The sequence below is a fragment of the Haliotis asinina genome, chromosome 4, assembly GCF_037392515.1.
Source record: "Haliotis asinina isolate JCU_RB_2024 chromosome 4, JCU_Hal_asi_v2, whole genome shotgun sequence".
In the NCBI taxonomy this organism is placed as follows: Eukaryota; Metazoa; Mollusca; class Gastropoda; order Lepetellida; family Haliotidae; genus Haliotis; species Haliotis asinina.
Genome location: NC_090283.1, coordinates 52,276,478 through 52,303,641, shown reverse-complemented (window position 1 = coordinate 52,303,641; position 27,164 = coordinate 52,276,478). Strand labels below are relative to the sequence as shown.

Sequence of the window (27,164 nt, the reverse complement as noted above, 5' to 3'; positions counted from 1 at the left end):
GTCCCCATGATGAAAGCTTTCAATACAGAATACCATTTAGAAGGTGGTCAAATAGAAGGGATCACATTTTTGACTGAAGCATTTCTTACTTACTCTTGTGGTTGATTAGTAAGTATAACTGCTGACTTAGAGGGCTATGATAAGGTGTCTCAATTTAAAAAGGTCTGTTGAAATCACAGATGCGGCTCAACCCCTGCTCAAAAGTACTAGAATGTGGGAAAGTGAAATCCCAGGTATAACATACCACAGAAAACACTTGTTGCCTGATGTCAACCTTATTCTCTAAATGCTTGCCATCTCTTCCTTGTCCTTTCCTGTTGTTTCCTCTGCTCATCCATAATTTTTGTACTGAGCTGAACATATGAACACTCAAGCTTGGAAATCTGCAGAAAAGCCAGAACTGTCTCTTTTTCTGAAACATAACAAAGTTTTCAAAAATATGTTCAAACAGCAATATTCAATTGTAGTTAGTTTCACCACTAAGGTTCTAGTCCAATAAACTTTCCCAAACTCCCCACCTTGAAGACTTAAAACTACAAATAAACATTTGTCAGTTTAAAGATTTTGCTAATTTGTTATCATCACAGAACTGGCTCAGTCATTTATTTCCACAAATATGTAAGTATGATGCAATTGGAACTGTTTGATGCCTACATTATGTAAATCCATTTCTTGCAGTGCTGGGCCAGTTATGTTAGGATAAAGATGTGGTAGTTTTTCAGACTTGAGAATTTTGTAAAGCAATTAATAAGCAGACATTTCTTTTGGAATGGACAATTTCAGCTTTACGTTTGAAATGTAAGCAATCTTGGCATTCACTATGCATTGAACCTACAAATCTAAAAACAAACAAAATTGAAATGCACTGACTTACTCGGTAATGAACTGCCACTTGGCAAACATATCCACTCCGCAAATTCTTCTCGGACAAGTCTTGTACTTGCCTCCGTCCACTTGAAACGTTTGGTAACTTCTTCTTGTTCCTTGGAATGAGATTTCGAGCCACTTTCCTCAACAGATTCTTCACACTCAACTGCGGCCATATCAATATTCCTTGTTGTCGGCTGAGACATCGATGGTGCATCACCTGATTTAAAAAATCATATCACTGCCATTGGTCACAGATGTTCCAAGGCTGATACAGGTTTGGCTAGTCTTGAGGAATGAAAATACAGCCAAACTTTAACTGTCGTATCAATAAAGTTCCAAAACTCATAATACTTAATCATATAATTTGTAAGAATTTGTATGAAATAGAAATTCCATATTCATCAAAATGACAAATTCAAATTCATTAAATGAAGTGTAGTGATCTAATTCAAAACCAAGTATATTTTGCTATCTTCTAATTAAATGCACATGGCTATTCGCAATTAATTCACCTGTAAAATCTTTAGCTGCACCAAATGTGGCACCGAATTTCTTATGATGATTGTTTCTTAGTTTCTTTCATGGAGGCAACAGATGGAATTCAAGAACCTCAGTAAATACATGAATCTTTTTCAATCTGCAGTTCAAACAGTCAACAATAATGCATATGCAGTTTGGCTGATATGAAATCATTTACCATGAACTTGAATATTCCATTTAAAAAATACTGTTTTGCTTTTAATAGAATCGCAGTTCCATTCCATATTCTTAGAACCCGTATGACACATATTACAATTCTGCATACTCTCTTAACTGTTAACTAGAACTGTCACTGTTGATAGTAATTTTGAAAATATGGTGCACTGACTGTATGGAAACAGTCAATGCATGGTTCTACAAACTCTACTTGTCAGTCACTTAAGTCAGCTATTAGCTGAAGTCATACACACCTTGATCAATGTGAAGTAGGTGTTTCCCAACTTTGGTTACTTCTTGAATTGGCAGAGGGTACTGGTAGACGCCTTCATTGACACCCTTGCTGTGCCCCATATGTTTATAGAAATATTCCCTTTCACTGGTAGGAACTTCAAGTGAGGCATATATTGTACTTATTCTGTGTCTTTGCTTCGATGCTGTTAACAACTCTGGATGCTTGACACCAGCTGCATCACACATACTCCTAATGGCATCCCAACCAAGAACATGAAATGCAGACTGTTGTGTATTGGGAAACACATATGGATTTCCTTCCAGAATTCCAACTTCCTTCCTCTTGTCTTTGTCAGTAAGAATGGACAAGGCACTGACGCAGTCTCTAGGTATCAGGACTGGAACTAAATGATTGCCTTTCCCAGTTTGGTATGCTACCAGCATTTCACTGAACAGCTCTTTTTCCCATGGCTCTAACTGCTCAATCCTGGAGTCATCAATCCATCGATTGGAGAACGCATCCTCTAAGTTGCTGATCTTGAGTCGAGAGGGCTCACCACCACGACGAGCATTGAACAAGGTGATTCTGCAACATACAGAATCCCTGAGAGTGACATACTCATTGCGGCCAATAATTTCATACTCAGACATTAATCGTTTGATGACAGAAAGGGTATGATTCCTTAACTTAGTGACTTCTTCTTCTTTCGCATGCTGTTCCGGCATGCGAAGTCTCTCCTGCCTACTTTTGTTGATAGAATATGCGACATCTCCAAACAGAACATTCTGGTTAAGGTCAAGCAAATGAATGTTCTCGATGTCACTTGCCCTGCCATCTTCTTCTTCGCCAAATGCTTGCAACATTAAGATGTTGGCTGATTGTCGGAGTAGGTAGAACAGTGAATTTTTCAAACCATATTATAGACGCCCTTCATTTGTTGTTACCTCCTCAATAGCCTGTTCCAAAATAGCGAAAATCCTTCGACGAAACATACGTTCTGCTGTCATCTGCTTGTGTGATTTTTCTTGAAATGCAATAAGTAACCTTGACAAAAGCCTCATATCATTCATCACTGACTTTCTGGTCTCCATTGTCTTTTCAATTTTCCTCAAATTCTTCTGAAAAAGCCTCCTGCCTATGGCAACTAGTGTAGGTTCAGTTCGGCACGTCTTTCCTACATCATCCGAGTGGAAATGCAGCAATACTTCTTTAATGAAGATATCCTGATTGGCAGTAGCTCTCTCTTCTAGTTGCAGTGCATCTGTAGATACTGAGCTTGGCAAAATTTCATGCATGTTGCCTTATGTCTATAATAAAGCTGGCGACTATAAAAGCCTTTGCACGAAGTGAAACAGACAAGATCTTTCTGTCCTCTTCTTTCTGATACAAAATCTGGCCCGTCTTCCAGTGCCTGAGTCTTATTGAATTAAAAAAATACCACGCTTCCGAAAATTGTCAAATAGCATTTCTTTCTTTTGATTTTTTTTAAAATTTCAAAGCTTCAGCTACTTCTGCAATATCCTTATGCTGCAGAGCGATGTGTCTTGACAAACGTGTTTGCGATATGTTGCAGAAAGGGCATCTTCGCTCGGGCTTCCGGTATGCACCTGAAAAAGAACATAATACAAAACAATGTACAGAAGTCCTCAGGACATATCTGGATCAGCTTCACACATACATAAATCTTTATCAGGAGACCACTGAGAAACACATCATACATATCATCATCACTTTATATATACCACCATTAAGAGATGACTGGGCTACCTATATATATTTATCTTAAATGTCTTTTTCTAATGGCAACTCATTCCGTATTTTGTGGCCATACTTTCTTAACATTGAATAACTTTGAATCATATATGATGCATGGAAACTACTGATGTGTTGCAAAATTCAAGTTGATGGAAGGGAGATAAATAAATCTGTTTTTTCTTGTGTCGTCTGCAGAATCTAGTGATGGCTACAAAATGATTCGGCTCGCATTCCAGTATATATATTTTGACAAAATGTTCAAATCTAGTCTGTGTGAATATAAAGAAGAGAATTACACTGCTAAGGCAATACCTGTGTGAAATACAGAAATTCAAATCTTTCTAATCACACAGGTTTGCTGAAGTGTATGATCTGATACCCATGCTTCAAAAAGTTCAAAACATACACTGAGGTGTTGGGTAAGATAAACAGGTTGTTTCCAGGGGTTTCTGGGAACATAAACAAACATTGAGGGTACATCAGCTCATGCACTCCTTGTGACCAGTGAACAACTTATAATATACGATGCCGTCTGGTAATTCCATGCACCTTGGCAAATCAATTGCAGCTGAAGATCTGAAGTATGAAAGCGTATTAGGGCCAGATTATTTTTAAAATCACTTCATCAATGTAACGAGTGTTTCATATTATATCCAAAATTGAATAATGAAGAAAAAGGATTAAATGTCTGGAGAATATGAAATTACCGAACTCAATGGTGTCCATGCACACACGCATGGTCTACTGATAACATGTATGTGTTGCCCAATGGTATAATGATAAAATGTACATGTTGCCCAAAGGTCTACTGATAACATGTATGTGCTGCCCAATGGTCTACCGATATTAAGTATGTGTCGCCCAAAGGTCTACTGACAATATATGTATGTGTTGCCCAAAGGTCTACTGACAATATATGTATGTGTTGCCCAAAGGTCTAATGATAATATGTATGTGTTGCCCAATGGTCTTCTGATAATATTCATGTGTTGACCTAAGGTCTACTGACAATATATGTATGTGCTGCCCAAAAGTCTAATGATATGTATGTGTTGCCTAAAGATCTAATGATAATATGTGTGTGTTGCCCAAATGTCTAATGATAATATGCATGTGTTGACCTAAGGTCTACTGACAATATATGTATGTGCTGGCTAAAGTCTAATGATAATATGTATGTGTTGCCCAAAGGTCTAATGATAATATGTATGTGTTGCCCATTGGTCTACTGACAATATATGTATGTGTTGCCCAAAGGTCTGCTGATAACATGTATGTGTGACCCATAGGTCTAATGATAATATGTGTCTATTAATCTTGGTATTTGATGTAATGTATTGATTAAAAATATGTATCTTTTTACTTCTATCGCAGTTGCATATTTCATGGTGGTTTTTTTTCACAACGAATACAATAAAAAAAGCAAAATTTCCACTGATAATATGTAGGATGTGTTGACCAATGTTTAATTATTATAACATACAGGATGTTTTGGCTAATGAGCTCTGATAATTACATGAAAAATGTGTTTATGAACATATTATCCAAACAAGTCTGATAAATATTAGCACATATGGTACGTGGCTCAATGGTCTGTTGCTTATGATTTTTAGAAAGATAATAAAAATTGTTTGTACCTTTTGACGTCAAATGCATCTGCTGATGAACAGTATATCCACTCTTAGATTTTAATACCTTCTCACATATACAACATCTGAATTCTGAAAATGTAACGGAAGAAATGAAAGTTTAGGCTTAACAGTTGGATTTCCCTCCATGCATAACAATGTTATTTGTTACGGTAGGTAGTGCAAACTCTATAACAAAATAGATGCTTCTTTTTGGTGTCCTGTCGTATCAACAATTCTTTGAATTAAAATTGTGCTTTCACCGATTTTATTCCGCACAAGTTTAATACATGCATGTGATTTTAAAGGATAACAACTTTTTTTTTCTCTCCAAAAGTGTAGTTTTATCAATTCTTTTGAATTTTTTACAACAGACTCAACAACTTCTGGCAAGCTTATCCAACAATATTACCTGTTTCTTCGTTTGGTATTTCATCTCCTGGAAGTGAAACCACGTCAACCATCTCTTCAAATCCTCTGGACTTTATTGGCAATACAAAATTATGGCACATTATCTTTAACTACATTTAGCTACATAGCTGAAGATGTAGAAAATTTCTGATGTTTATGAATTACTGCCATCATTCAAATGGACATTTAGTCATATTATCAGATATATTTCCTGACGGTATACTTGACAATGTTGAGCTACATGCTTTCTCTTGGTGATCAGATATATTGCATCAACTATCTATGAATTTTAATGTGGCAACACCTATTTTCATAAAAAAATATTATTACATGTTTCTTCGTTTGGTATTTCATCTCCTGGAAGGGAATCGATGTCAGCCGTCTCTTCAAATCCCCTGGACGTTGCTGTCAATATAAACTAAAATATGTTAAAAAGTGAGAGAGTAGGATTCTGACTTTTGTAATAGGCTGTACCACTGAGGCAAGTGAGGTCATTGTAACAATGGTGCCTAAATAAACACTGAAAGTAATTTCCATGGTTTCCAACCTGTACAAAATACAAAGCAGACACATTGTTCAATTTCACTGTTCAAGGAAATCAAATACCATGGAAATACTTTGTCATTGTAGGCAGTAGAGAACTGCATTCAGAATCTGAAAAGACAGAACCTTTCAATCAATTTCACTTCAAAATAATGTACCCTATTCCTGTGATCCTTCATAGCCCAAAACATCAATACTAAACCCCTAAAATCAAAATGTTTTAATCTTTCATAAATGTACTATTACAAAGAGCACCTGTTTTGATGACAATTATTTTTGCAGTGTATTTCCCTCTGACACTGACCTTTTATATCGCTATACATACACATACATATATCTTTCAGTGAAAATGTCTGATGTTTCACTTGCACATGTAGTTTTGATAAAAGAGAGAAGCTAATAAGAATCTGATCATAGATAGACACAGATTTTAATAAGCGAATATGAATATATGAACGACTGAAACTATTGTTATGTTAAATGTTAATCATGTTATAACAATAACTGTAAGGAGGTTACTTGCCTACTGATCCAGTGACGAGCACCAAAGATGAAGCTGCATCAGAATCTGAAAGAAAACAACCTGCACTAAAAACAGACAGATGACGTCAAAGTAAAGCCAAACAAATGTTTATTCAAATATAGTTTTATGAGCACCTCAGGGAATGAAAGTATATGAAAGTAATGGCCGAATACGGGATTTCCCCAGTCAATCGTCCGATGTAAGCTTTATAAGCCTACCCTGCCAATCGTCCGCTACCCATATCGGGTAAGTTATCTAGTTGCCACTGTAGAGTCTTGAATCAAGACCAAATTCTTTTTCCACTCATTGTTTATTGTTCAGGGGATATTGTATTGATTTTGTGATTGCGAAGAGGGAGAATCAGTATAGGAATAAGTAGGTTTTGTTTTATTGGGAGTAGGTATAAGGGGTGGATGTAATCAAACGTTAACTGTATATAAGCGGGTTTTAGGTAGACAGGGAGGGGAAGAAACAGGTAGGACTGTTTGTTTCTGAATACATGACAGGATCAAACCTTCCAATACAAGTTTTTACAATAAACAATAATGGAAACATAATACTCTTTTCTTGTGACTTTGACTTAAATTGGGACAACCTGTCAGGAACCACTCACACAGCACCTGCAGACAAGATGTGCTGACCATGCCAAAAGATCTATCCATAAAACACAACGCAAAGTATATTACTTCAGTAACCATGTGACACTCATCAAATATTTGAAACGTTTTGTTGTCACTGTGTGTCTGTTTTACATCATGCGCTTGGCGACTAGTAATGCATCATAGATACTATCCTGTCTTGTAAACCAAAAGTCACCGTGCTCCATAATCTGAATGGTTGAAAATCATTATCAAATGGCATTAGTTTCCAGGAAAAACCTTTCGCTGTGTATTGACATGTAGAAATATTGCATGCAATTGTTCTTTTTGCATCATCAACAGTAGTGATGTCCTTCAAATCATACTGTGACACAAAATCGTAATGACGTCACAAATGATCAGGTGAAAGATGCTACGCATATTTTAAACTTTATCAACTCTTGTTGATATAACTGATATCAGTAGACATTTGGGTGAGGAGCTCTATATACCACCCAGATTTAAATTTTAACATTGCTGAAACATTACAAAAACCATAGACATTCACTCTTATTCATACAGCTTTAAAGAATATGCAGCTATGACCTTTACCTTTGGAAGTTTCATCTTGATTGTAGGTTGGATCATCTACATCAGACAAATCAAATGGATTGTCATCATCAGTATCTGCAGTGAATGAGCACTATATAAATACTTTAGTTCAAAAGTTACAAAATGTATATTACTCACCTGATAACTTTGCAAGGAATAGTTCAAATTTACTCCACACTGACAATAACTTCAACATTTTGAGTTTCATTACTTTAATTGCACACATAAAAAATGTCACTTGAAGCAATATGAGAGAGTAGAGGATGTGAAATTTTTAAACCTCTTAAAAATATGGAGCTTTATCATTTGTGGGAACATGTATACGAGGATTCTGCTTTTCTGAGGAGATTATGTTCACAGTACACTGAAACAAACTTTGAGAGAATTTAGAGCATGGTCATAAAGCAAAACTTACCCTATTGCAAGAACAAAACCCCAAAATGGATTATATGCAATGAACATCACTACAAACAGATATTAAGAAGCTAATGACAGATAGATGATGACTGACTAATTTGAATTGATATGACAGTAGTTCTGCACTGAATACAAAATTGCAAACAGTATATCTGCCTGAATGTGTTTTTTAAAGTGTGAGGAAAAATCTAACTTATGTGACCAAATTTGCTCTAATCAAGAGTGAGTGAGTGAGATAATATTTAACGTCACATCGGCAATATCTCAGCCGTATCGTGACGAGAACATTTAATACTAAAATGAAATATATATCTATTATAAAATCTGTCAGCGAAGGACAGGAAAACAACTAGGATATCACAGATTAGAATATAAAACTAGTAACTATACCTGAAACAATGTATCTATACAGGACAATACAATGTAAAAATGGGCTATATATTGCTAACAACTGAAGGTAGATCACCATACTAGGGACCATGGGGACTTACAGTACTTTTGCTACCTGCATGGACTCTAGCTGGATTTACATCATTCCGTCAGCAATTTGTGAAATCTAGCCATACAATAAAAAGACATTTATTCTACGATCAAAAACCTGGAAATTTAGAATTTACTTTCCCTGTTTGTGGACTTACGTACCCTCTCAGGAGGACAATAATTTTACAATACTTCAACCCCCATTGAGGGTACAGCCACAAACAATTCTAGTTACAAATCTAAACAACCAATAATTAAAATACATCTATTTACAGAACATGTTATTCAAACTTCAACCAAAAAATCAATTTCTTTTAAAAAACCTATAATTAAATGAGAATTAATGTTTGTAAAAAGATCCTTGACAGTTTTGACATTGAAATATTTATCCCTTGTGATGGAGAATTCAACACAGTCAAGCAGAATATGCTTGACCGTGACTCTCTCATCACAAGGGATACAAAATGGAGGATCCTCACCTTTTAAAAGATATGAATGAGTATATCTAGTATGGCCAATACGACATCGTCTTAAAATAACCTCTTCAAATCTGGACTGACAGCCCAAGTAGGTGTAACCAATATACGGTTTTATTTCGTGTAATTTATTTAAACCTACTTGGGTGTCCCACTTCTTCTGCATCAGATCACGGATGTAACTTCTAATGCTAGCTTTGTAATCAGTGTATGGAATAAGAAGTGGTGTCACAGATTTGTTGAGTGCTGCCCTAGCCGCAAGATCAGCCATTGTGTTACCGGAAATGCCAGCGTGGCTGGGTAACCAACAGAATACGATGTCGTATTGGCCAGTAGCAAGATTATTATACAATTCAATAATTTCAATTAAAAGTGGATGTTTACAAGAAATAATTTTAATCGCCTGAAGACAAGAAAGAGAGTCTAGATTACATATTGTTTACGTTTAGGGTGTCTTTGAATATATACTGAACATCATTGAAAACGCACCACCTGTAAATATTGAAATAAGGCAATAGAATCTTTTGGAAATGGAAAATTAATGGTGGGAATTTTGATAATAACACACTAGATCGTAAATAACGCTCTACAGTAAAAAAACGGATCGTTCGAACACATCATCGAACACATCACATGAAAACAACAAAATTCATGCACATCACACACGAAGGGCACAAATTGCATGCAGAAAGCATGCTGTTCAGGGGTATAAATGACCTTCGGCACAAAACCGTTCTCATTTTCGCAGTACTTTCGTAAGTAAAGTTTTTTCGCCATGCCAAGATTGTCACAAGAGGAACGAGAACAGGCCTTGGGTATGTTGCAGGTCGGCGCTTCAAACAGAAACATTGCACGACGATTTGGGTGTCATCATTCGACCATTCTGAGGCTTGCTAACAGATACCAACAAACAGGAACCAGCAGAGACCGGCAACGCCCAGGTCAGGCACGTGTTACCACCCCTCGTCAAGATCGAGACATTGTACGGCGCCATATTCGGGATCGAACCTTGCCCGCTGCCAGAACCGCCAACGCTGTCCAGGGTCGACGTGGTTTGATCAGCGCTTCCACCGTCCGACGCCGTCTCCGTGCGGCAGGGTTACGTTGTCGACGCCCTTACGTTGGACCCATCCTGACTGACAGGCATAGCCGTGAACGCCGACAATGGGCTGAACAGCATCGTGTGTGGTTGTTACGACGTTGGCATGGTGTGGTGTTCTCCGACGAGTCGCGTTTTCACTTGCGAAATGCTGACGGGCGTCTACGGGTATGGCGTCTACGGGGTGAACGTTATCATCAGGATTGTGTTGTGCAAACCGATCGGTGGGGTGGAGGCAGCATTATGGTGTGGGGAGGGATAAGTTATCACCACAGAACCGCTCTGATTGTTTGTCGTGGCAGAGTGAATGCCGTTTACTACCGTGACAACATTCTTCAGAACAACGTCGTTCCCTTCTTTCACCAGCATCAAGATCTGCACACATTTCAACATGACAATGCACGAGCCCACACTGCACGTGTTTCGATACAGTATCTGGCTAACAACAACATTCCTCTACTTCATTGGCCTGCATTGTCACCAGATTTGTCACCCATCGTACACTTGTGGGATTACATCGGCCAACGCCTCGCACGTCGTCCGCAGATCAACAACCTTGGGGAACTCGACAATGCCTTGCAGCAAGAGTGGAATGCAGTGCCTCAGGACTTTATTCAGAGACTTATCCGTTCAATGAGGAGACGTTGCACAGCTTGTGTTGCTGCTAACGGGGGCAATACACGCTACTGACTTTCCATTTTGACCCCATCTTTATTTCATTGTCAGCTGCATTAAATCTTCACTGTTTTGCTTGATTGTTTTTTGCTTCTTTTCTTTATCAAACATTGGTCTACACAAATATGTAAAATTTACATAGATTGCTCACTTCTGCACTTAGAAATCCACAATTTTAGGGGTGGTGCGTTTTCAATGATGTTCAGTATATTTAAGAGCTGTAAATATGGCGTTAGCTTCTGCAGTAAAAATAGAGCTGTTATCTGGAATTATAGAAGATATTGTTCTGGATCCAATGACAGTGGCACAAGCCACTGCGCCATCGTCCTTGGATCCATCTGTAAATAAGGGTTTGTAATTGCTATATTTATGTTTTAATTGATGATATTCTTGTTTATATTGTAAGTCATTAGTTTCTGATTTTTTAAATGATGTTAATGTTAGGTCAACTTGTGGCCTAACCAATTGCCAAGGAGGAGAAGAAAGAAGACGGGAAGGCGATATACAGTCCAGTTCTAAACCGGCAGCAGAAAGAAATGGTTTAATTCTGTGCCCTAGAGGTGGTACAAGAGAAGACATTTTGTTATACAAATCCTCATAAAGCGGATTGAATGCACAGTTATAGGCAGGGTTAGATTCATTAGAATATAATTGAGTAATGTACTGTAAAGACAATTTTACAATTGTCATCCCTTCAGCTATTAGTCACATCTAGCCAAATATTAAAAATACACATATGCTACGATTAAAAACACTGGCAGTTTAAACGTACAGGAAATGTGTAGGGACTTACGTACCCTCTCAGGAGGACAATAATTTTACGGTACTTCAACCCCCATTGAGGGTACAACCACTAACAATTCAAGTTACTAATCTAACTACCATGAATTAAAATGCAGCTATGTACAGAATATAATAATCAAAATTCAGTGATGAAATCAATTTCTTTTAAAAAGCCAAGAATTAAATGAGAACTTACGGTGTTAAAAAGGTCCTTAATTGTTTTTACATTGAAATATTTGTCCCTTATGATGGAGAATTCAACACAGTCAAGCAGGATATGCTTGACCGTGGTTCTCTCATCACAAGGGATGCAAAACGGAGGATCCTCACCTTTCAACAGGTATGAATGGGTATATCTAGTGTGGCCAATACGACATCGTCGTAAAATAACCTCTTCAAATCTGGACTGACAACCCAACTGTGTATAACCAATGTAAGGTTTTATCTCATGTAATTTATTTATACCCACTTGGGTGTCCCACTTCTTCTGCATCAGATCACGGATATAAGATCTAATGTTAGCTTTATAATCAGTGTATGGAATAAGAAGTGGTGTCACAGATTTGTTGAGTGCCGCCTTGGCAGCAAGATCGGCCATTGCGTTACCAGAAATGCCCACGTGGCTGGGTAACCAACAGAATACGATGTCGTATTGGACAGTAGCAAGATTATTATACAATTCAATAATTTCAATTAAAAGTGGATGTTTACAAGAAATATTTTTAATAGCCTGAAGGCAAGAGAGAGAATCGGAATAGATTATATATTGTTTACGTTTAGGGTGTCTTTGAATATATTTAAGAGCTGTTAATATGGTGTTAGCTTCAGCTGTAAAAATAGAACTATTCTCTGGTAATCTAGAAGATGTTGTTCTGGATCCAATGACAGTGGCACAAGCCACTGCGCCACCGTCCTTGGATCCATCTGTAAATAAGGGTTTGTAATTGCTATATTTATGTTTCAATTGATGATATTCTTGTTTATATTGTAAGTCATTAGTTTCTGATTTTTTAAATGTAGTTAATGTTAGGTCAACTTGTGGCCTAACCAACTGCCAAGGAGGAGAAGAAAGAAGACGGGAACGTGATATACCTTCCAGCTCAATACCGGCAGAAGAAATAAATGGTTTAATTCTGTGCCCAAGAGGTGGAACAAGAGAACATGTTTTCTTATACAAATCCTCATAAAGGGGATTGAACACACAGTTAAAGGCAGGGTTAGATTTATTAGAATATAATTTAGTAATATATTGTAAAGACAGTTTTATACGACGTTGAGTAAGAGATGGTTCATCGGCCTCAACGTAGTGACTATCAATAGGTGACGTTCTGAAAGACCCAAGACAAAGTCTTAAGCCTTGATGGTGGACAGAGTCAAGAAGTTTAAGGCTGCTTTTGCAGGCTCCACCATATACGATGGAGCCATAATCAAGTTTCGAACGCACGAGTGATCGATATAGATGTAAGAGGGTTGCTTGATCCCCTCCCCACTTTGAGTTGGAAACAACTTTCAACAAGTCAAGAGCCTTCAGGCATTTAGTTTTAAGGGACTTAATATGAGGTAGAAATGTTAAGTGGGAGTCAAAGATTAGGCCCAAGAACTTGGCCTCCTTTACAACTTTGATGGGAGTGCCATCTAGAGATAGTTCAGGGTCTTTATGTGGCTTATATTTTCTGCAAAAATGTATACAATTAGTTTTGGATTTAGAAAATTTAAAGCCGTTTTCAAGACACCATTTATTTATTTTGTTTAAACACAACTGCAGTTGCCGTTCAATAGTATGCATGTATTTCCCACGACAAGAAATATTAAAATCATCCACAAATAACGATCCATCAATTGAATCGTTTAAAACTTTTGATAAACTATTTATCTTTATGCTAAAAAGTGTAACAGACAAAATACTGCCTTGTGGAACACCCTGATCCTGAGTGTAATGATCAGACAGGGTAGAACCCACTCGAACTTAAACCTGTCTATCATTTAAAAAGTTGGCTATAAATTGAGGTAAACGACCTCGCAAGCCAAAGTCATGTAAATCTCTTAAAATACCATATTTCCAGGTTGTGTCATATGCTTTTTCTAGATCAAAAAAGATAGACACAGCATGTTGTTTATTAATTAGTGCATTTTTAACAAATGATTCTAAACGCACTAAGTGATCAACAGTACTTCTGTTTTTGCGGAAACCACACTGTATATCAGTTATAAGGTTATTAGTTTCCAAGTACCAAACAAGTCGATTATTTATCAGGCGTTCAATGGTCTTGCAAACACAGCTTGTTAATGAAATCGGACGATAATTGGATAGATCGGTATGATCACGTCCAGGTTTATGTATTGGTACTACTATGGCGTCACGCCATGAAGGAGGAAAGTTACCCGATGTCCAAATACCATCAAAAATATTTAGGAGAGTTTCCTGACAGGATTCTGGTAAATGTTTCAGGAGTTGATAATGTATGTTGTCAGCTCCTGTAGCAGTATCATGAGCTTGATCAAGTGCAGTATGGAGTTCATGAATACAAAACGTTTCATTATAATCTTCCCCATTATCGGAATTGAAATTAATAGTTTTCTTTTCTTCTTGTTTTTGATATTGCTGGAATTTTGGTACATAATTTGAAGAGGAAGAATGTTTAGCAAGGGTTTCACCCAGTTTATTAGCAATATCTGATTTATCAGTAAGCAATTGATCTCAATGTTTAAGATGATGGATTGTAGATTTAGTACCTTTACCTTTAATTTTCTGGACCATGTTCCATACCTTGGACATGGGTGTCCGAGAATTTATTTTAGATACATAATTTTGCCAAGATTGGCGTTTGTTCTGTTTAAAAGTACACCGTTCTTTGGCATTTACAATTTTAAATTTATTTAAATTATGCACCATAGGATGGCGACGGAAATAATGTTCTGCTTTTTTCCTTGCCTTCCTAGCTTGTTTGCACTCATCGTTGAACCATGGTTTTCGAATATGGAGAACTGCAGAGGAATTTGGTATACACTCATCAGCTATAGAGTTTAATTCATCAGAAAAGCATTTAATAGCATCGGGAACGTCAATAAAACGTTCAGGTTTAAGTTTTTCAGCACACAGTGTTTCATATAAAGCCCAGTTAGCCTTTTTAAAATTTCGTCTTGATGATGGAGGAACATCGGATGGAGTTACAGCTTTTAATATAGTAGGAAAATGGTCACTTCCACAGAGGTCATCGTGGACTGACCATTCGAATTCATTTAGTAGTTCAGAATTTGTCAATGACAAGTCGAGAGCAGAATAAGTCCCTGTACCAGGATGTAAATATGTGCTGGAACCATCATTATAAATACATAAATCATTGTCAGAACAAAAGTACTCCAACAATTTCCCTTTAGTGTTTATATTTACACTACCCCAGAGTGGGTTGTGCCCATTTAAATCTCCCATTATAATACAGGGTTTTGGGAGTTGGTCATAGAGAGCTTGCAGATCAGTTTTGGCAAACGTCGAAGACGGCGAAATATAGAGCGAGCATAGTGTAAACGCTACATGTAAAGTAATTCTCACAGCAGCAGCCTGCATATTAGTATTTAGTGAAACAGGGCTTTGAATAACGTTTTGTCTGACTAGAACGGATGACCCACCAGTGGCTCTATCACCCGGAGGTGAAAAAGAATGATATGCATTAAAATGACGAAGGTCAAATGTATCTGTTTGTTTTAAATATGTCTCTTGGAGACATATCGCTGAAGGTGTAAAATCCTGGACTAATAGCTGTAATTCATGTAAATTAGTCCTCCGTCCTCTACAGTTCCACTGTACAATATTACTGGAATAAACTATCTTTTGGGTGGATTTATTGGGGATCTACCCCGCACTCTTTTGGAGGGCGACAAGCTATGTGCCCTGGGATGGATGTGATCCGATACATCCATTTCTTCAAGTGATCCAAACTTGTTAAACAATTTGATTTTATTATCTGACCCCTTTGGTGCTCGATTTGATTTCGAAGTTTCTGGCCTTGTCTTGAATTCCGATTTTACAGTTTGTTTATCATGTCTATCAGACTGTGAAGGAGTTGTAGTCGAAGGAGTTATAGTCTTTTGCGTAGACTGAGCTGTATCTGTCTGAGTAGACTGTTCTGAGATAGACTGTGGAAGATCAGGTGAGATAGACTCAGGAATATCTGAATGTACCCATGTGAGGTCAGTCTGACATGAGCTTGACGAAGTTAGTACTGGCGTAGTTGTTCCTTTTGATAAGGTTTCAGATGTTTTTGTGATAGAGGCGTACGTTTCAGTGTGCTCAGTAGATTGTACAATCTTTCTTGCTTCAGCAAAACTGACATTCCTGGAGAATTTGACTTTATTAATTTCCATTTGCTTTTTCCAGATGGGACATTCTTTCGAAAAGGATGAATGATTTCCTGAACAGTTTGCACATTTTTTCTGAATACTGTTACAATCTTCGGTTACATGTGTATTCTCAGCACAGTGAGCACATGTAACAGACAATGTGCAAGTATTAACACCATGTCCGTACTTTTGACACTTAAAGCAGCGCAGGGGATTTGGAATATATATGTCAACATTGAGATTGCAGTAACCTGCTTTGATCGACTTTGGAGGTGTTGGAGCTGAAAATGAAAATAAATATGTATTGGTTTGGACAGTCTCATTATTTCTCCGTGTTGTGAAACGTTTGACGAAAGATACTCCTTGATCTTTCATCTCGGACATTCTATCGAGCTCAGTCATGTCTGCTAGAAGACGCTCATGAACCTGATCGCAAACGTTTGATATCTTTCACCTCACCTGCAATGCCAGATATGCCTTTTGAAATTACAAAGGGATTTAATTTCAAAGGAGTCTTGTCAAGTGTTTCAATAATCAAAAAACGCGGCCAGTGATCAATTTGTACAGAGGGTCGATGCTGATCGTCATTTTCCAATTGACGTTTGTTTTTTTTGTTAGGAGTTTGGTAATCCATGATTACTGGTATATTGGTTCGTCATCCGAGCTCCCCACCCACCACGGAGTATCACAAGGACAATGCTAAAGCAAGCGGGCCTCCAGCTTGCAGCACCAAGGATACGCGAATGATATACTCCAGCAGAAGAATCAAAAGATTAATAATTCCACCAGATTGGCCCATGAGCCACCGCCTTCTGGCATAGAACTCTAGGCAAAGTTCAGAACAACATATTTCAAATTACAAATATTTTACACAATAACGCCAAGACCAAAGTACACCAATTCCAAATGATATTTGTGCAGTGATAAATACAAGTATAATCCATGCACAGGGCTTGGCATGACCAGCCGATTGGTCGAACCGGGCCCATTCGACCACCCGTCTAGGCGAAGTCAGGGCCAAAGTGGTGTATTGAGCAACAGGAACACGGTTGCAAGCTCCTATTGCCCTCAACCACCAGGTTCCCTTCCTCCGCCGACACAGGGCCGCAACCCACGGCAAACGGGTTGGTGGACCAAATATCCCCCCGGGGTGTCGGCGAGCTCTTAGCGTTACCCAGCACCCACCACGAGGAGGTGGCTCGCCACGGGTGCCTCTAATCAAGAAAAAACACTCTGCACAAAAAAATTCCTTATCATCAAACAGTACAATAAAAACCTGCAAAATATGCAGCAACATCTAGATGAATGTTGTCAAGGCGTGAAATAACATTTCACAAGTTCACAATGACAGTTGCAGGAAAGATATCTGCAAATGCTGTTGGGGACAATAACACAATGCATGGGTCAATATGTGCACAATTACCATCAATTCACATTTTACAAGATATGTAAAAGGTTTAACTTTGGCACTGATGACAATGAAACTATTGATTTTGGCTATATTCGATTCACAATAGTCATCACTAAATAGACAATAATTATATGTAAATAAATGCATTCAAAAAACAAAACATTTCTTAAGACACAACAAAAAAACCTGCAGACTGCAGTCTTCCAGGGAACTTTGATTTGCAGACACTTCCTTTCAATTATCATTCATATAAATATGTATCGACTGTCACTTATAAGAAACAATAAAACGTTATGCACACCTTTGCCTTACCTGTGTGTGCATATTGCCTCAACAATCTCATAACACAGATAAGATTAGCTGATGGTGTACTGCTGGACACTAAAGCGCATATAATTATGTAATGATAACTGTGTGAACACTGTAGCTTTCCTATAGACTATGCTGGACTAGTTATACTTAAAAAAACAATGCACTGACCAGTAGGATAACCCTACAAACAAGAGTCATCAGAAGATGACATTTCCCCCCGACCCCCACATGTTTGAAATGACAAATCATCTCAGAGTTATTGTTTTTTTTAAGACTAAGTTTGAATTGTTTCCATGAAATTCATGAAAAATATAAATGCCATATATCTGTGATCAGCAAAAGTCACCATTTCAAGATCTGTCTCATACATCTGCGAAGATCTGTTGAAAGATATGGCATGGTTTTCGAGTTTGGGGTCGGCCCTACATATCTACCAAGTGTTGCTGAAAGATATTTAGAAGTTTTTGAGTTCTACTCAGGAAACAAAGCCCGTCCCTCCGTTTTGGAAACGAAACTCCGAAACGTGTCCATGGAAACCAAGAAAATAGTAAATCACAAAACGCTGTACATAGCGAAAGGCACCACTTTAGGTTCTGATTAATATATCTACAAAGTTCTGCAGAAAAATATTGAACTGTGTTTTAGTTCTGCTCTGGAAACGAAGCCCATTCCTCCATTTTGAGACTAAGTCCGAAACATTTCCATGGAAACCGAGAAAATAATAAATCACGAAAACCTGTATATACCAAAAGGCACTACTTTGGGGTCTGCCACACACATCTACCAAGCTTTGCAGCAAAATATTGGACACTTTTTTTAGTTCTGCTCCGGAAACGAAGCCCTTCCCTCCGTTTTGAGACCAAGTCCGAAATGTTTCCATGGAAACCAAGAAAACAATAAATCACATAAAGCTTGTATATACCAAAAGGCACTACTTTGGGGTCTGCCACACATATCTACCAAGTTTTGCTGACAGATATTAAGAAGTTTCCGAGTTTTGCTCGGAAACAAAACACATCTATTACTTTTGAGACTAAGTCCAAACATTTCCATGGAAACCGAGAAAACAATAGATCACAAAAACCAGGAAATAGCAAAAGGCACCACTACAGGTTCTTACTCATACCAGTGTACCTATCGAGTTTTGTAGAAAAATATTGAATGGTTTTTGAGTTCTGCCCTGGAAACGGACCCATCCCACCATTTGACTAAGACCAAAACGTTCCATGGAATAACAAAAATTATAAAAATGCCAAAAATCAGTAAACAGCAAAAGGCACAACCATACGTTCAGATTACTGTATCTATCAATTTTGGTCTAAAAATATTGAACGGTTTATGAGTTATGTTCCGGAAACAAAATGATTATGGATGGATGGAAGAATGAGGCATTGGCTATATCACCCCGCATTACATATCGGGGGGATAATAACACAGAATAAAGGTAAAGAGCAACTGCATGTTTCATCATATCGTTGGAGGTGAAGAAACAAACTTTGAAAATGAAAATAGATGTGTGTGTATGAAACTATGGCATATTTGTCCAAGTTGTTGATACATTGGTAACTTCACATTAACAAGTACAACTATTAATAATGTTTTTAAAAGCAAATGAAGAAAAGTCAAACAACATAAATGTATCTGTTTTATAGCACTTGCCAGCCTGGGTGAGCGCTTCTTCACCGTCGGATCTCTTCTGCAACACATGTTCTCATTTGTAGAATTGCTGATTTCACAAAAATGTCAAAGGCAACCCTAACCTTTGAAACCCGTGAAGGTGCCGGAGTAGAATAGGCCTTCAGCAACTCATGCTTGCCATAAAAGGCGACTATGCTTGTCGTAAGAGGCGACTAACGGGATCGGGTAGTCAGGCTTGCTGACTTGGTAATGACACATGTCATCGGTTCCCAATTGCGCAGATCGATGTTCATGTTGTTGATCACTGGATTGTCTGGTCCAGACTCGATTATTTACAGACTGCCGCCACATAGCTGGAATATTGCTGAGTGCGGCGTAAAACTCAACTCACTCACTCACTCACTCACCTAACCTTTGATGGACATGCCACTGTCATAACTTCTGAAAGACTCATTAGGAACTTAACCAACAAAATTAATGCATGTGTTATACACCTGGTTGACCTATCTGTAATTTCTTAAAGAATTGTAACATGTCAGTCAATATTCAAGTAAAGGCGTCTCAGTAACATCAATATTACATGAAAAAAATATATAAAGGGATAAACTTAAGTTGCTGTTAGAAAACATTTGTATTAATAGCATTGACTCTAAAAATGTGACATTAAATCACAAAAGAAATTTACATGCAGTTAATAAGATGATGTGTTTGCCTTTGATGGGAATCGAACCGATGTCTAAAAATATATCTCTCAAGACTACCATTCAAAAGCTTTATTACATCTAACTTCAGTATTACAAATAAATGCTTGGTTATTAAGAACATCACAGTGTGAACCCATCACACTTGTGCATGGACTAAAGATTGTGTGAACCCCTCACACGTGTGCATGAACTAAAATATGTGAACCCATCACACTTGTGCATGAACTAAAAATGTGTGAACCCATCACATTTGGTAACAGAATAAATGTATGCAAAGATAAAAGATCACTCACTATAAAAGATGAATCCCATCAGACTTGCTTCAGCCATCAGATTGTGCAGAGCTCCAGCAATGGTTTAATATGTTTCACAAATATTTAGTAACTGCCTCACGCTTAAATAAAGACGTGTACAGTCAAATTGTAAATCACAACCTGACAGCACCTACCTGCTTTCTCCAGCTTACAGTATTGTCACCGTAGTCATATAGTAGTTCCTCTCCAGGTTCAATGTCCTTGCTGCAAACAAGCAGAGATGAGGTTGTCCTTGATGATTTATGAGCTTCATAAGACAGTTTTCAGTTTTGGATCCAAAATCGTTTACCATTCGTCCTTGGTACGAATAGGCGTCTGTTGCATCTATGCTGAAATCGTGAATGCTGGCAGGCTAAATAAGGTACAGGGTAAGCAAATCTATTTGATCACTGATACTTACTTTCAGGATACTGCACTGTTTGAACTTCAACCAATGCTGCAACACCAATAGCTTGTCATTATATCTTACCTAATATATTATTTTGGCGGTTGAAATTCACTCTCCACTCATACATTTAAGCATTCATTTAGAAAAAAAAAAGATTCAAAACGAATATAGACATACTCAACTTTGAAAAATAAATGTTAACAAAAGTGACACCCACTTTAACTTTCTGCAGAATTCATTAAATATATTCTGAAATACTGAAAAATACAAAAACAAAACATGAAAATAAACAAAACAAATACCAATCAAACCTGTAGTTCATCCCGCTCTACCATCACTTCTGGTAAAATTCCTAATTTGAAAGTCATAAAAATTTGTTAATGCAATACTAGGGCTATTTGTAAAATTCAATTCAAACTTTGTCCTGTGTTACATGTATGGTACAGGTGCAAGTGGTTTGCTGCACACAATGTCAATGTGTAAAGGAAATGAACTTTTAGGCAATATTGTATATCCATGCAACAAACTTGTCTCAAACTCTTGTACCTCTGCCTAAGTTAATTAAAATATTGCAAGGGTGGAAGGATACACAGTTAAAACAAAAATACATGGAACTTGGTAACTCAAAAGACTAAATACAGTTTCAAACTGTCCAAAAGCTCAAGTTCACCACTATGCCTATGAGTCAGGTTTTGTTTCAAGCCAGCATTTTTCTGGCAACTGCTCAAGATATGACATGTGGCACAAAGTGGGCCATATTTCCAGCTTACAAATATATTGTTCTAAGACCTACCATTTCTTCTTGTCTTGAAAAGAGAAATAAAACATGAAGCAACCCTCTCGTGCTTTAGCACGTTTTTTTCTAACTGCTTTGCCCTTTCAATGTCAATGAGACTGCCATGATATTCCAAAAGAAAATCCCCTTTTGCAAAGCTCTTCGTTGCAAACACACCAAAGCCTGAAGTGCATAAAGGCAATATACATATCAAGCAGAGAGGTGGTATAGTGACAGAAAATAAAAGGATTTGCAAGTTTAAACAGTTCTCAAACTTCAAGGATAAACTCTTTGGATCAACACATGTCAGTGAATATTTTTATAGTTACTGAAGTAAGAACCAATTTTTTGAGTATCTAGTATCATGAAAACAATGATATACTGGAACGTGAACTAAATATTAAAACGATACCAGTATACTGAAACAGAAGTAACTCAAGCATGTGTTCCCCTCATATAAGTGGATACAAACCCCCTCCTAACAGGCAGTTCCAACCTAACAGTGACCATTCCTCTCTGCAAAAACGTTGCACATACAGATGAACACATTATTTATTCACATAACTAATGTGTTTTGTGCTTCAGCTTGTATTTGAAAGACAAGTTCATGAAAATACTTGCCAACAAAATCCGACACAAATTTTAACTGAAATCGTTCCTTGTCTAGGCCAAGGGAAATCCACGAAATAGCATCTTCTTTCGGAGTCACTCTCTTCTACAACTCACAAATAAGTTGCACTAAATTTCCATGCACTATTTTCCTTGCATTAGAGTCAGTGCCTGTAGTGAGTGAGTGAGTTTAGTTTTACGCCACTTTTAGCAATATTCCAGCAATATCACGGCGGGGGCACCAGAAAATTGACTGCACACATTGTACCCATCTGGGGAATCGAACCCGGGTCTTCGACGTGACGAGCGAACGCCTGAACTACTAGGCTACCCCACCGCCCCCAGTGCCTGTATCCTCAAAGGGTAGATGTAACTGATTTTGATGTTTCATACATATCCGGCGCGATAATGTGTTGTCACGTTGCGGGTGCTCTCCCATAATGTTATGTTTAATAGCCTTTACGTCATTTCTATCTTGACTCACAATAGGTGTTGTGGAACTAAACGTTCATCAACTGCAAGGTCCATAACGATGGCCACATCAGTAAGAGAACTGCAAACTAGGTGAGCCATTCAATGGCAGAGTCATGAAGATTGTGAAAAGGCTTGCTTCTTTATCTATCACAACTGAAACCGGAAGCACAAGCTGCATGTAACAAACATCCGGGTTAAAACTGGGTCCGTATTTATGGTAGTTCTCAGAAATTTCATAAGAATTTTCTTAATGTTGCTTAAAGATTCTTAGCCAAGAGGATTACTTCATTACTACAACTGACATGTGTTGATCTGAACGAAAAAGTGCATAATCAGTCCACATTTGCTTCTCCCTTTCTGGAATGAAATAAAAACAAATGTAATTATGTAACTTTAAAACTAGACATTATAAAACGTGACAAGAAATGGTACAAGAAGGACAATTATGGTTTCAGTAAATAAATGACGTCCGAGGGTGATTTCACAAATAAAGTCCATATGTTAGAAATGAATATACTAATTAATTTATTTTATTTTTTTTGCTGTTTTTAGGTGTGGAAAAAATAAATTAGATTTATGAATTTACACTTTCGTGAAATCACGGAGAGGTTTCACAGTTTTCTACATGTATACTTACGAGGTTTTGAAAGGTAGATTTGTATGGAAAAATCCAAAGTCCTAATGAAAAAGCCCAACAGACTGTGAAAAACAAAGGAAGGACAATCACCATGGCTACGAGTGCAGCAGCAGAGGGTCGAGGACATACAGAGAATAAATAAACAGTGACCTGAAAAAGAGCGTAACGTATCTAAACAAAGAAAATCTAAGAAATAAATAAAAGAATGAAATGCGGATAATCATACTAATTTCTAAACAGCCATAAAAGATTGGTCAGTTCACTTGGTCAAGGGATTAATAATTCGGAAACGTTGTGTGGGAAAGAATGTAGAAGCTTAAATCCACAATATACTCTGGCTAACCATCAAGGTCACAACATACTCAAAGAAGAAGATGGGACAAATCAACAAAAACTGAGAGAACAACAGCAGAAACACAACGGAGAAAGACACAACTTACGGAGATTTTGAAACTGACCTTTCAGGTACCAAATTCCAACAGATAACAGACATAATACAGGAAACAGATTTACAGGCTCAAAACAGCAGCAAAGCTTAAGGACTCACCACAAAAGAACACACAAGAACTCCACAAAGAACAGAAAGTTTTAAGTGAGATCGAGAAAACTGTGCTTTTCCATAATGTCATAAAAGCCTTACGGGTTAAAATATCAGAGTACAATCCTCCTGCTTATATGGGCTCAATCGTCATGCATATCAAGGGCAAATACGCAGACAGTGACACTGTTTTCTTTTAAGTAATGGGCAAACTACTCACGTAAGGCAAATATGGCAAAGGACATGTTGATGGCGTAGACACTGTTATGAAAAGGACGGATGGCAGGCCAGTATCTGATGGTAAGGATATTCCAGACGCCCAAACTCTATGTGACGCCTCTCACTGAGAGACCTCAGTTTGAATGTCCTTGATAACAACCACAAATATTAAAGAGGGAGGCATAACGGTCAGTACTTGGAACATTGATAATCTTTCAGATGTTAACCAAGGAGAAAGGAGTTGTTTCTGTTCCTGTCCTGATCAGTGTGTATGCCACAGTTCAGTATCAGGGAAGGTGCAGTACTACGTTGAAAGCTGCAGTGTTTAAGGTTTGGACAGAACATATTCTGGCAAGAACACACTGTCATGTTTCAAGGACATTTTGTATATTACTGTTGATGTACAACTAACGTGGTGTGTAGTTACTTATGATGGGTTGCCTTAACAAGGAAATATCCAAGATACACGAGGAAATGAGGTTGAAGTTAACTGGAGACGGTCGTTTCTTCTTGACGTCTTTGATGGATGATGTCATCTGGTACAGACGTGATGATGTACAGAACTGTTATTACACCACCAACACCAGTAATCAAGCGTCACCACCAAATTGACAAACGTACTTTGATAGAAACTGGATCTCTTGAGGATCCTACACCTCCACAAAACTGAAATCAGTGACATTCATATTAGCTATTAATGGATTTTGTTATCGTTTGGCCTTAATTGTGTCAAGTCTGTAGTGAGTACATATATATCAACATTCTTCAGGCTTTTTTTGGTAATAGGTTTGGACTGTGTATTCAGTGTATTTGAATTTGGGCTGAATTTAATTGTTCAATTCATACTCGCCATGTTTCACACATTGTGTATATCTGTAAGAAGAGATGTTATAGGTTTCATGGTGCATACAGTCAAAGTAAATTTTGTCTTCGTTACACTTTCATACTAAATCTAACAACCGCGGTAGTAGGTTGCGTCAGGTAACCTTTGAGATTGACCACTCAGAACACACACCTTTTGAACGTTTACGTCGAAAAGGTTTGTACCCGAACCATTGAAGGGATGTGCTTCGTTTCCGGAGCATAACTCAAAATCCGTTCAGTATTTTGCTGCAAAGCTTGGTAGATATACCAATCAGAAACTGCAATGGTGCCTTTTGCTAGTTACAGGTTTTTGTGATTTCTTAGTTTCTCGGTTTCCGTGGAAGCATTTTGTACTTAGTCTCAAAAGTGAGAGGTGTGTTTCGTTTCCGGAGACGAACTCAAAAATTTCTTAATATCTGTCAGTGTTACTTGGTAGATATGTGTGGCAGACCTCAAAGTGGTGCCTTCTGCTACTTACATGTTTTTCTCATTTATTATTTTCTAGGTTTCCATGGAAACATTTCGAACTTGGTCTCAATATGGAGGGATGGGCTTCGTTGCCGGAGCAGAACTTAAAAACCATTCAATATTTTTCAGCAAAACTTGGTAGATATATCAGTCGGAACCTAAGTTGGTGCCTTTTACTATTTCCAGGTTTTAGTGATTTATCAGTTTCTCAGTTCCCATGGAAATGTTTTTGACTTACTCTCAAAAGTGAGAGGTGTGTTTCGTTTCCAGAGCAGAACTGAAAAACTTCTTAATATGTGTAAAACTTGGTAGATATGTGTGGGAGAACCCAAAGTGGTGCCTTTTGCTATTTCCTTTTTTTCTGATGTATTATTTTCTCGGTTCCATGAACATGTTGCTGACTTCGTTTCTGGAGCACAGCTCGAAAACCATTTCATATCTTTGAAAAGATCTTGGCAGATATACGAGACAGATCTTGAAATGGTGACTTTTCTGATAACAGATATATGGCATTTATATTTTTCATGAATTCCATGGAAACAATTCAGACTTGGTCTAAAAACACAATAAGTAACTGTCCAATGATTTGTCCTTTCAAATATGTGGGGGCCGGGGGGATATGTCATCTCCTGATGACTCTTGTTGTATTGTGTTGTCATCTACAGTTTAACTACCTCCGAGTCAACGTCGACTAGAGATTTGTATAGCGCCGATATCCAGTTAGTTCAATGGCGCTTTGTGGCGCTTTGTTTTTCCCGCGTTCGTTGGATGTCTATCACAACGGCACATAGTATTTTCAATCTCAACTCCCTGGGGACCATACAACTCTTGCAGCCTACCAGGCGAACCGAGTTAATGTGGCTTTCCCCTCCTTACGAGGTACCCATTTACAGCTGGGTGGACTGGCACAGATAGTCATAGTACATTGTCCATGTTTACTGCACGTTGCTGTACCAGCAACTAGGTGTTTGCTCGTATTCGTGTGGCCACCATCTGGTCATCAACCAACGGATCAGTGGGTTCTGGAAAGTGCACAGGGTTGTGTACTGCACACTAGGGTTCGTGACAACACTGGAAGAGTCTGCACACTAAGGTTTCACACCCGGTCACAGGTGGGCTCGAAACTGCAAGCTCGCTGGATTAGTATCCTGGCGCCTTAGACAGCTCGCCCACCACACCCCCAACTGTTACAGATTTAATAACCATTTTTAAATGGATATCGTTGACATTCTAGTGGTTCTACTGTTCTTCGCAAACATGGTTTAGTTTCATTTTTTGAACGTACTTTCACAATCTTCAGTTACGTGTGAAGTCTCGCTACAGTGAGCACATGTTATTGGCTGTGTGCACGTGTTGACACCATGACCATATTTTTGGCATCTGAAACATCGCAAAGGATTTGGAATGTAAACAACTGACATAGTGCAGTAACCAACCTTGACACACTTAGGAGGATTTGGTGAAGAGAAGGAAAAGAGGTACGTATTTGATGGAATGACATCATTATTTTTGCGGGTGGTGAATCGCTTGACATATGTGACTCCCTGATCCTTCATTTCAGAAACGATGTCCAGTTCTGACATTTCGGCCAACAAGCGATCCCTGTCTCTAATGATACCTTTGCTTCTGTTCAGTGTTCTGTGTTCAGTAACTGAAACCTGGATTCCAGCAAACGTTTCTGTATTCCTCAAGTT

The 27,164-nt window shown here is 37.9% G+C and overlaps 1 pseudogene; it reads right to left on the bottom strand.

Annotated features, from left to right (window-relative positions):
- Positions 1 to 275: 275 nt before the first annotated feature.
- LOC137282089 (uncharacterized) lies at positions 276 to 27,053 on the bottom strand (annotated as a pseudogene).
- Between the last annotated feature and the right edge of the window lie 111 nt (positions 27,054 to 27,164).